Genomic DNA, 12,986 nt, shown 5'->3' on the forward strand with positions numbered 1-12,986 from the left:
AGAACCCAGGACCTTGTGCGTGCTAAGCACACGCTCTGCCACTGAGCTGTACCCTCCCCCTCCAATACTGTATTATGAACATGGCTGTAACACTGTATGTCATAAAGTTTTTATAAAGACTCACTCATTGGTGTGTAGGCTAGGCTACCATGGGGCAGTCGTATGGCTGCTGCTCCATTATCAGTGCATGAATCATTATAAACAAATACGAATTTCTTTTTCACGTTATCTTTTCATTTGTGATGCCTAGTGTTAGTAACGTGTACAGCAGCCACAGTGTTTTGTATCATGTAAGACAATATTGATGTAGGTGCTGACAGACAATTCACCTTGTAAATACATGATGTAAACTTACTATATCGACAAATACAGAACAAAACTGTGAATGTATTCTCTCTTCCTTATGAATTTCTTCATACACTTTCTTCTCGCTGTCTTCCTTTAGGAATACAGTGTATAATACATATAACACGCAGAGTACGGGCTAATCGACTGTGTTATCATTGTTGGTAAGGCTTTCAGTCAATAGTAGGCTGTTACTAGTTAAATTTGGGAGGAGTCAGAATTTATATGTGGATTTCTGACTGCACAGGGGTTGGCACCCCTAACCCCCCTGTATGTTCTGTCAAGGCCGAGCCAGAAGTCTCTGTGAAATTTTGAATTTTATTTTTCTACTTTAATGCCTATGATAAGGACTGTCCCACATTAAATAAACAAGCAAGAACCAAGACAGCCCTGAGAACCGGTCACATCACCGGCCCTTCTTCAGCGCAGTCCACTGACCCTTCCCCATGGAGGTGGCCAAGGCTCCCTTCGTCTCTCCTCCCCCTTGTGCTGCTCCCGCTCGTTCCCTCCCCATCTCCTCGGAGTGTGTGCTGCAAAGCTTCTGCCTTCTCACAGCTTTGGCCCACTGAAGGCTTCCACGGTCTCTAAGTATCTTTTCAGCTTCAACATCAGTTTCTACTACAGGCTTACTAACCAGCCCTCTGCATCTCATGTTGGAACTCTTAAACAGACGATCTGACCGCTACCCTGTCTCTCTCTGGGTGAAATCTGGGGGCCAAAGCTTTTTTCCTAGCGATGGCAGGGAAAGCAGGTGAAAAGGGGAAGTGGCTTGGTCACTCTGTGAAAAACATGGCCACCCAGGGCTGCTTGTCAGTCAGGGGCCATGGTCAGAGTTCTGCCAGAAGGAGCGACGGGTGTGGCCATCACTGAGATGGACCTGGAGCAGTGATTTATTTACAAACCTCTCCCCCCGCTTCTAAATGTGAGCTTTTGAGGGTAGGAGGCATGTTTTAGGCATTCTTTAATGCTTAATGCCCTGCACATTGCTTGGAACATAGTAGGTTTTCACTATATTTTATTCAGTAAATGAATGAATTGATGATGAATGGTATCTTGGCTCCTCAACTAGACTGTTGAGTCCCTTAATTGGATAGATAGATTCTTAAAATTAACAAATCACAAGACTACCTTGGCAATTGTTTTAAGAAATGCTGGGTTTTTTTACATACTTGAAGTACTAATAGAAGTGTTTTGTAATGTTGCTTTAATGATTTTAATTAGTACCCATATCAGTTTTTAATCAGTTACATAACAGTTCTGGCGTGACCTGGGATAAGACTTTGTCTTCTCATGCATCTTAGATACTCCCCAATTAGAACTTTTAAAATACTAATTTAGATTGGTTTTCCTCATTTGTTTGAATAGTATTTTACAGCACTTCTCTGGGTAATGAAAACCATTCTGTGCAGACAATAGGTATGCACTTAATTATCTGTCAGCTTCCCTGTGAGCTAGTGAGACACGGACCCGGAAGCTGGAGTGGGGCGATGTGCACCACGGAGAACTTACTTGTCCCGTGGTAACACAGAGCCTTCTTGCCTGCCACTTCTTCCCACATCTCTGTCATATTTAAAGGGGGAAATTATTATTTACTTCAGGTTGTATATTCCAATATGTTTTTTAAGGGCACAAATTACTAACCTCAGCCATTCTTGTGTATTAAACATTGCCATAGGAACAATAAAAATTAGTGGTTATAAATAATGCCTTATGAAGTGAAAAATCATCTGCCAATTCTACAGCATTTTAAGATTCAAAACTACTTTTTCTCAATTTTGCATCATGATTTTCAAGATGTTTCATTCAAAACATTTTTTTTTTTTAATTGAGGTACAGTCGGTTACAATGTGTCAGTCTCTGGTGTACAGTGCAATGTTCCAGTCATGCATATACATACATACATATTCGTTTCCATGTTTTTGGAATCAAAGTATTCTTAACCAACTGGCCAACTGATGATTCTTACAGATTTTGAAAAGGCAATCAGTAAGTAACACTCTATATTTAATTTTAGAATGTATTTGTTTATCCAGAAAATAACTCCTGTTATTGTAGGAAATTTTAAAATAATGACAGGCAAAAAAGAAGAACATTTAACAATTCAGTAATTTATTATACTTTGGTTTATTATACTTTTCCAATACCTTTCTAGTAATTAGATATGTGGATGCAAGGGTGGTGGAGAGGGAAAGACACAGAGAGAGAGGGAGACAGAGGGAGGCAGAAGACCCTTTCCCAGTGCATTTTGCCCTGTATCCCATTTTTTTTAACTTAACAATATATAGTGAACATTTTTCAAATATATTTAATATGATATCATTTTTAATGGTTGAATATCACAGACATATTAAATAAATTTACCACATTTTTTTAACCAGATCCCTTTTTATTGAACATTTTAATTTTGTCAAATTTTCACTGATACCAAACATAAAACCAAAAAAGAAGGAGATAGAGAGAAAGGGGTGGGGCAAAGGGAAGGAGCAAGAAGAGAAATTGCAACAAGTATCTTGTGACACACATCATTATTTCCTTAGCAAATATTCTATCATTATATTGACGTGCAATTTGTCATTAAAAAGTATGTACTTTTCAGACATTTTGTCAAAGATCAAATTAGAACAGGCCATAGTGCCCTCTCCAACACTGGATAGTCTTTTAAAATAATTATTATCAATTAGATGGAGAAAGAAGGCATTTTAGTAATTTGCTTTTTTATTACTGATGAAAAAGAACAAAATATATCTTTATTGACCCTTTTTATTCCTTCTTTTCTGACTTACCTGCAGGAGTCCTTTGCCCATTTTTCTGTTTGGTTACTTATCTTTTTCTTATTGATTTGTAAGACTTCTTAACCTTGTGTCCCTTTTTCTCCCTTCCAGTTCGGTATTTGCTCTTTAACTTTTTTGGTAATTTCTGAAACACTTTTTAGTTTTCTATGTATTTTAAAAGTCAATCTTTGCTTTACATTTCATGAAATATAATTCCCATTTCCAAGATCATGTAAGTATTTTTATATATTTTCTTTTGGTAATTTATGGTTTCATTTTTATATTAAAATCTCTAATCTATCAGAATTTAATTTGGCACACGGTGTATTTTTTTTCCTACAAACAAGTGGCTCCTTCATTTATTGCATAATTTATATTCTCCTTGCTGATTACAAATGCCACTTCTATTATCTATCTCCTTGGATCTAAATAACATTGAATTGTAAAGTCAAACTTTAAAGCTGCTTGACTGATCTAACCGTTTTCCCTCACAATAGGCAACCATGTGGAGGTTGAAGAGATGTCAGTCCAAATGCCAGAAAAAATACTGAATATATCTCTGGCTTTTTTTTTTCTTAAATCAAGACCGTTATAAATATTTTACAACAGTGTCATTGTTAATATAGACTTGTATGCTTAGATATTCTAAATGTTTTATCACTATGTATCTGGGCTGTAATGACATATATTTTATGATCATATTTTGCTCAACAAGCCAATAGTCTTAATGTAGTATGTGTGATATATGCATAAATGTATGTATTACCATCATTATTCTGAAGCTAAATATTATCTGTGAAATTATGAAATGCTCAAAAATTTCATATGCATGAGTTAACGTCCTATAACCAGTTCATAAATCTTCAAGTTAAACATGTTGGCTCATGTTTTCCCGATAGAATCGACACAATTACAGCACAGAAACTGAAATCAACCGTGTTGTCCTTTAAAGTGAAGCTGCAAACACAGCGAGAAGCATCTGTGTGAAAGACAGATTTATCTTTGCGCTTCACACGTCCTTTTCACCTAAAAACAAGGAACAAAAAAGTACGTATTTCTAATCTAAGTAATAACTCTACTTTTAGTTTTAGCGACGGCGACAGGTTTGATGGTGAACACTGTAGACTAGGGTTTACTTGGGAACAGTGGCTTTCTCAAACATTTTGCCTATAATTCAGCCACAAATTAAGCCCCTTACCATTAGGTGCTCCTGAAAATATCATAATTGGTCAGTTAATCCATTTCCTATTCATTGTGACGAATGTTGGCCTGAACCCTGACAATGATTTAGGTCAAGTTCCATAACGTAAATGTTGTTCCCACAATAATAAGGGTAAATCTGCAGAATTTTATGTTAGGTCACTCCAAGGATTGACATTTATGTGTATATTTCTTCCCCTACATACTTTTCTAAGACACTTAGAGATATTTTGGTACATTTGATAAATGTTAAAAAAAAAAAAAAAACCACGCTATTAAAAACCAAGATTAAATCTTGTGTGTGAGCCTGACTGAAAAAAGAGCCACATGGTTATCACCAAGCAAATGGTTTGTGAACTACTGGGGCAGAATCTCTAAAGCCCGTTCTTTTCCCAGTGCTCATTTCTGGTGAAGAAAACAAGGCAGGTGGCGAGGGAATTTAGCCTGAAAAAGGCTTATTTCCCCCACCCCCTGGTAGATACATTTGGTTTTCTCTCTTGGCTCATAATACAAAGTATGGCTGTTCTCCAAATCAGGAGAATAGTTTTGTTTTTTTTTAATGTTTCTCACTTCCTTCTCTTTAATCTTATGCTTTCTACAGTGTATAGAGACTATCTCCCATGCCATCTCCACAAGTTTCTCAGAGATCATTCTTCGTTTCACCTGCTCTGACTTTCTGTTCTATGCCAAGAATCCCTTGGTCAGTTCCCCCCACTTCTGTAAAACGCAGACTTCTGTGCTAGAAAGCCAGGCAGCACGCCTCCTCCTGGGCGAGCTCCTCGTTTCACTCCTGCTCCTTGTCTTGCTCCCTTTACTCTTGATTGTTCCAGGCTCGTTTTCTTTCCCCGTCAGTCCTCTTCTGCTCACAGTCATCATCATGTTCCCATATGTCAGACGTGTGTTCACAATTCAAGGCGAGGGAGGCAATTGTGTGGACCACACATTGCCATTTTCATTTTATGGCTTAGTTCAGATACTTTTTTTTTTATGAGGGGGAGGTAATTAGGTTTATTCATTTATTTATGTTTGGAGGAGGTGCTGGGGATTGAACCCAGGGCCTCGGGCGTGCTAAGCACACATTCTACCACTTGAGCTGTACCCTCCCCACCAGATACTTTTAATTGGAACACCCATGAGCACAGGAATTGTGTCCCTCTTGTGCACCCCTGCACATGCAGTGTCCACCACAGAATGCTCAGTACATTTTTATTGAATTAATAATAACAGCCACCATTTAATACATTGACTTACCAAATGATAGGTATCATGCTATGCACAAAGGGTATGTCCATTTTATAGATGAAAAAACTGAAACTTAGAAAAATTAAATCAGTTGCTTCTTGGTTGCAAGGCTAAAGTTGAAGAGCTAAAGCAGGACTTAACCCCAGGCGTGGAAGGCCAAGCACCCACACTCACAGCACAGAGGCGAGGTAACACAGCTGTGTAGAAGGGCTGCTCTGGAGCCAGACGGCATGGCTTTAAATCTTGACCCTGTCACGTAAGAGTTAACAAACTCTCTGTGCTTCAGTTTCATTATCCCTAAAACGAAGACCATTTATGGAACAAGCATTCATCGGTTCCCAGTCATTCCCCCTCAGAGTCGTTCTCCAATCCGCTGCTTTGCCTTTGTTTAGTTTCCCACAGTTGGCCGCTGAAGATGACCAAAGGCTTAGACTTCTAGACGTGAAGGCTGAAATTATCCTGGTAGGCAAAGCTCTCAGTCAGCTAAGATGCTGGCCCCCAGCAAGGGAGCTTGGAACGGTCATCATACACATCAGCTGTGGCTGCAGCAGTAGCAGGAAGGAGGGGTCTGCAGAGACACTGCTGGAATGTCTGCACACTGAAAAATTACCCTACCTTTTCCCCCTTTAAAAAAGCTATCGCTGTTTTCTACTCCCTCCTTTCTTTCTGTAGCAACCATTGACACCCCTGGCCCCCCCAAATTTTATAGAGTGTACTAGTAGTAATTACACTTACCATCTAGTCCTTGGATTGCAAGACCACGAGGAACCACACCTAGAGACTGTCCCAGCACTAGAACAATGGGCACTTTCCACCCAGGGGCCAGGACCAAGAGGACAATAGCCCTAAGATGCCCCTTCCACCAGCTGGATGTGCCTTTGGGCTGGGAAGAGGGCAGAAGCAGGGCCTCTGGTACTAGAATGGCTGGATCAAATACGCTGGAGGCATTTTTGTCATTGTACATGTGGGGAAAGGCAACTAAACAATAAGATACCTCTTAGGCCAGACACACCGCTCACAGTGACCTCTCCCTCCCCAGCGTAGGGGTGGAACATCGGCAAACATCCACACATGTAACTTGTAACCTAGTCACGGCTGAGTGACCCGGGGCTAGAAATCTGACCCAGACTGGTCAGACTTGCTCCCTGGGAAGCTGGAATTTTGAACAGGGATGCTTAGAGATGGGGAGTCGTCTACACCCCACGAGGACGGTTATGGATCCCTACTCCTGAGCTTCCCTGGTTATCCAGCAATTGTCAGGACTCTGTGAGGTACACCAGTGTCTGTCTGGTAAAGTCGACTTCACTGCCTGGAATTGTTAGTCACAACTGGAAGAGCCTTAAACACCACACTTCCCTGAACAGCTCTCTCTCATGCTGCTCCTTCGTACGCTCCTCTCTCTCCACCCTCCACCAATGTATCACAGCTCACCAAGAATGAACGCCATGATGTTCTGTCTCACTGAGGCTTTGCTGTTCCCCTGCATGAAATTCCTTTCCCCCTCTTACTGAAAACCTTTTCAAGAATATCTCCTCTGTAACACTTTCAATCATCACCCCACATTTACCTGCTTTGATTTGGAAGGTCCTCCACCATACCAATAGGGCCTGTCACGCCACAATCGCGGCACGTATCACGCTGCACTGTAGTCCCTGGTTTATTTGCCCGTCTCCCACAAGACAGCAGGCTCCTCGATAGAAGAGGCAACTTCCCGTTTGACCTTATTTCTCCAGTTTCCTTGTTACAGTGTCTGACACATAGGAGACCCATTAAGTAAATGGATAAATGAGTAAACAGTTTCTGCATCATGAGAACATGCTCAGGCTTACCTGCTGGAAGAATGTGAGAGACGAAGGAGAAGAGCCAAGGCCTTTCTACACCTGATGACAGACAGCTGGTCCGCAAACAAACGGGAGTCCAGCCAAAACTGGTGGAGCCGCCTCCCTGACCCGCAGCCGCCCGTGGAAAGGAGCAAGCCCAGCTAAGTCAGAAGAGCCGCCCAGCTGACGCAGGGACTCCGAAGAGATTACAAATGGTTAGTGTTTTAATCCACCGGCCTTTGGGGTAGTTTGTCAGGCAGCATTTTTTTTGTGGGAATAAATAATTGGTACAATATCTGTGGATTAGATTTCACCTGGGGATAGCCAGCTTGAGAGCTTTGCCAGCTAAACAAAGATTTAAAATTCAAGGACTGCTTTTTCAAGTCTCATTGTGAATGGGGAGAATGGATACACTTGTGAATCAGTAGAAAAATTTTCTCTCTACTTGATAGTATTAGACATTTAAAGAACTAGATTAATTAAAAATTTTAAAAACACCTTAAAGAAAAGATCAAAAGTAAAATCAATAATTTCTCTGTTCCAACACAACTATGTTAATTTTTGTATGTTTCTATTCAGCCTTTATCCATGTACATAGGTATTTTCATGTAGTTCTAATAACAATAGTGTTGCATTTTGCTTTACTACTAAGGGGAAAGTGACATATTCATACATAATTATTTCAATAGCTACATAATAATTCTTCAGATATACGATGTTATTTCTCTATTATTTTAGTTAGATTACTTTTTTCCCTCTATCAAGGATGTGGCAAAATACAGCTTTTTTCTTTCTTTGATGTTATTGCTTTAGGTATGAAGGCCAGGATGGTGTCTCTCTTGTTTACTGCCATGTCCTAAGCACCTAGCAAAGTATATGGTAGGCACCCAATAAACATCTATTGAATGGATGCACTGTGTGAATGAATAATGGGATTTACACAAATAGGCTTCCTAGTTCCACCTGCTTCAAATGCTTTTAAAATTAGCACAATTGAAATAGATTCAAAAGCCGTATCATTTGAAAGAAAAACTCATTTGCATCATACCTTAAATTTATCACCTGTAGCCAAAGGAATTTGTTATTCACCTTAAAATTTCTGAAGTACAAAGTTGACCCATAGAATAGACAAAAGAAGGAATTCCAAGGTTTGTATTCATGAGCTGCTTGTACAAACATCACTAGATGAACACCATCTCTTACTCCCAGTCCTTATTCCCTTCTCTGCAACACTTGGCACTTCTGGCTACTTCTTTCTTTTCTCAAATCAGTCTATGTGACAGGGAATTTATACAACTTTCTTGCTATTGCTCTGACCTCTCTCTTGCCCTCGCTAGTGGTCATTCTCTAAAGATTTCTTTTGTCCTCTGCTCATCTCCTTCTGCAACCTCTGTCAATAATCACTCACTTCTGATCTTGTCTTCAGCTGCTCCTCTTTGTGAGCCATGCCCAGACCTGTGTGTCTAATCCTGATTACGGCATCTGTGCTTCTTCAGTCTCATCCACCTCCATTTCCTTAAGACTGTTTTGCTTGTATTTTCCATCTTCGCCTCTTTTCCTTTGAACTACATGTGTCTCCTAGCCTTTGCAAGTCTTCCTTGGCTCTGCTTCTTCCTCAAGCCGCCATCCCTTTGCCACTTTGCCTTCACCGCCAAGCTTTTGAGAGGGGTTCTGTGCCTTTGGCTCCAGTTCTTCCCCTCACTCCTCTCACGTTTGCATGTGGACTTCTGCTTTCTCCTACGGACCTTCTGCTCTTCAGTGACTGTTCGATCCCCTTCCCGCAGCGCCTCTCTGTGGCATCTCACACAACTCCAGGTCTCCCTTCGTGGCTTCCTTTGCACTATGCTTTCTTGGTTTCTAGATAGTCTTCCCTGACATCCTGTCTTCTTTTTCTTTTTGTCTTCAGACTTCTTTTTAACTCTGTTATCTTTAAAGGTCCTCATTCACATCCAGAGTTAACAGATATTTACTGAATGTCTAACATGTGCCGGGAACTGTGCGGGCCCCGGGGATGCAGGAATGAACAAATGAGACACTCACTGGCTTTCCCCTTCCTCACTTGCAGATGCAGTTAGAAGCAAAATCCTATAAATTCTGTTTCCAAATGACTGATTAGTTCCTTCTACCTTATTATCACGGAACTCTTTGTCATTATTAAGTTGTTTTCATCGTAGCCTAATAATTAATAACCAGTGTCCTTGTCTCTATCCCAGTCCAGCCCACAGGCTATCCCAGACTAATCTTTTTAAACATTTATGTCATCTCCCTTCAAAAATGTTCACTGGCTCTTTCCACTGTCTACAGAAGAAATGCTGAACTCCTTAAAAGGATGTTGGAAAGACCTGAGGCTTTAAAGTCAGAAAACTTGGGTTGAATTCCCAATCTATCATTTACTCACTCTGTGATCTTAAATAACCTTGCTGTATTTTGATTTTCCCATCTCCAAGGTGGGATTAATGACTAGTAATAAAGACCAAAAAGATGTGAAAGTGCTTTATTTTTAAAGTGTTAAAATTAATATCTCTTTTTTTATTTAGGTAGTTACCATATTGAAATTAGCCCAAGATTTAGAGTTAACAACAACAAAAAAAACCTGGTTTCAAATTCAGCTCTATATTATCTGTGAGACTTTGAACAAATTCATACATCTCTCTAAAACTGTTTTCCCATCAAAACACCCATTTTGTATGGCTATCTGAAAATTAAATGGAATAGTGAATATGAAAACTTCTAGCACAGTGTGTAGCTTGTAACAGGCACTGACTGGTTACCTTTTGGGCCTAATTTACTTTTCCTGCAGCATACCCACTACACCTCTTTACAAATCCTATAAGCCACTCCAGGCTATTTGATTTTCTCAATTCCTATGATGCACTTTTGTGTTTCTTCTTCAGCTGCATACTCTTCCTTCTCTATCAAAATTCAACTCAATCTTTAAGGCTCAGTTGAAATGTGGAGTCTTCGCTCAGTCCCTGTGTGTCTCACAGCTGGTGTATTACTTGCTCTTTCCTTCATACACTTTTGTATGTTTATCACAGTATTTTTTTCAGTCTGGCTTATATTCTGATTCTTCCAACAGATTGTAGGGGCTTTGAAAACAAGAAGGACGTTGTAGTCACCTTCGTTTCTCTTACATTGTACTTGGACAGCAGACACTCAGTTACTGAGTGAGCGTAGATTCAGATGCTGGCTTTCCCTTTCTACTGCCTGTAGGACATCACTTCCCTAAATGCCTACTATTGCTTCAAACCCAAACACATGCAAAAGCACGCACATCTTCTCCAAGCTGCTCCCTTTCAATTCTGCCATTACCCTATTCCCTAATCCCAGTTTCTGAGGTAAAAATTTAGAATTATATTTGACTAATCTGCTTCCTTGAACATCTAGGAACCAAACTATCAGGTATTTCCAACTCTCTGTGAAATAGTTCTTGGATTTACTTTTCTTTTCACTCCCATTATTCCATTCCTAGGAGTAATAATTATCAGTGTAATGGTGATTATTCGTAACAACTATCACCATTTATTGAGCACTTAGGTTCTGGGCTAAATACTGTGTATGCATTATGTCATTTGATCCTTAACACCTCTGTGAAGCAAGTACTCTTACGTTACAGATGAGAAAAATCAAGACACTGCTTACATACTTTGCCCAAGGTTACGGTTAAGTGGCAGAGTGGGGCTTAAACCCAGATCTGAAGCCAAAGCCCTTGAATGAGTTGGACTTTTTCACGTTGTGTAGAACAAAATAGGATTTTCAGAGGAATATTATGAAGATATTTAGGAAGTAAACAAGCACGGGAAGCTGTTCCATGGAAAACTACTGTCTCTTCAAAAGCAGAATATGTCAACACTCTAGCAATTATTTTGGGGGCTCTCTGATACGAGCACCTGAGACCCTAAAGCTCCTCTCCTTGCTTCTGTTGCCCTTAGTACAGCTGAGTGACTTCTCTCTCTCCTCCTTTTTTTTTTTTAAGCAGACTTGGCCATTCCTTTATTGGAAGGGGTATGCTTTGTTGAACTCTACAAGCTTGTGAGCCCAAAGAGATTTCAAGTTGAAGATTCAGTTGGTTTTTCTTTGAGGTCATAATGGCCCTGAATAAAGCCACGGGTATGGCAACTATGCCAGCGCCTACAGACCTGGAAGATGTGGCCAGCGCGGAGCAAACGGCAATAACAAAGGCGGACGCACCACACGCGGAACCAGGCCTGCAGTCCGACAGCTGCCCACTCTTGACAGATGCCCTCTACCTCTTGGCTTCTGCTGCCTCATACGTTTGGCTCTCTCACTTTCCTCTCACTACTGTACAACACAACTGCTTTACTTCAATTAAGGCAATCTCCTCACTGTTTTAAGAACAATTTCTGCCTCCACAACTTCATGTTGTCACTTCTTCTTTCCTCTCCACTTCAAAATATACTCAAAAAGCCTGTTATGTTAAGTCCCCCTCATTACTTCTTCCCAATGGCTCCAACGGATTTTTGAGTGACTCCTATGTGTTAAGTCTTCTTGCTGACCCATGATGAACCCACAACATGAACAAAAAATAACCCTTTTTTGAGATTTAGGGAGTTAGTTCTTGCCACCTGGTCTAGCCTGCCCTGCCTGCTGTGCTGGCTTCAGGGAAGTAATTTAGCTTTACTAAGCTTCAATTTCCTTATCTGTAAAATAGAGATTAAAACAGTATCTATCAAACAAGTTTGTTCTGGGGATTAAATGAGATAAAACAGGTAAAACTACTTGGGTAAAAAAAGGTATTTAGCACAGTGCTAAGCACAAAACAAGTGTATAAATGTTAGTTACTAAAATTTTTTGAATTATCACCCCTAGCAATTGGTGTGTTATTAATGACAAATGAGCTCAGCGGAAGGCATTGCTTGCTTTTTCAAATGTTAAGCTTCAAATTACAAATGTTATAAAATTATTGTCAGTAATTTTAGCATGAATGGATTAACACATCTAAAGATAACTACTATAGAGCTTATCTAACTCCATAAGAAACAGCTCTATTATGTTTCTTTTTCATATGAGTTTTGGGATACCATGAAAAAAATGTTTTAAATATATGCATTCTCTCTAAAACTCTTAAAGCTTATTAAAGAGATGTTATCCTTGTTTTCAAAGCCTATTTATAACACAGACATATTGTTCTATAAATAAATATTTAAATTTGGGATCCAGTTTAACATATTTCATGATTTATCACCCTGCTATTTATATTTAATTAAATTTTCTCGCAGCCACATTATGTATGATTTATTACTGGGTGAAGATTGCCCAGACCTGGTAAAGATGATAATCATAACACTGACATCTATGTAATCATTCATAATGTTATAAGTGGTTTTACAGACAGTCTCATTTGACTTTGAATCTTTTGAGTTATATATTTCCACTTCTAGTTGAAGAAAAAGGAAGCTTGGAGAGTGTCCTGTCTAACAAAAAACTGGAACTGGAACCTAGATTTCCTTACTACACATTTCATGCCTATGCTACCACAGAACCATGTTGTACTAAACTATTATTGGAATAACATGTGTGCTCTACTGATCTATGTATCTTAACCCTATAAATCTATGTAGCATAAATGTTATATGAAAAAGCAAAA

General features: G+C 39.6%; 1 long non-coding RNA gene across 1 annotated transcript; it reads right to left on the reverse strand.

Moving 5' to 3' along the window:
* Nucleotides 1–5,997: 5,997 nt before the first annotated feature.
* LOC116665887 lies at nt 5,998–7,494 on the reverse strand. Its single transcript, XR_004322660.1, has 3 exons — nt 7,388–7,494; nt 7,126–7,308; nt 5,998–6,126 (listed from the first exon to the last, which is right to left on the reverse strand). It is a non-coding gene; the product is annotated as an uncharacterized LOC116665887 (long non-coding RNA).
* Between the last annotated feature and the right edge of the window lie 5,492 nt (nt 7,495–12,986).

This window comes from Camelus ferus, chromosome 9 (genome assembly GCF_009834535.1).
Source record: "Camelus ferus isolate YT-003-E chromosome 9, BCGSAC_Cfer_1.0, whole genome shotgun sequence".
Taxonomy (NCBI): Eukaryota; Metazoa; Chordata; class Mammalia; order Artiodactyla; family Camelidae; genus Camelus; species Camelus ferus.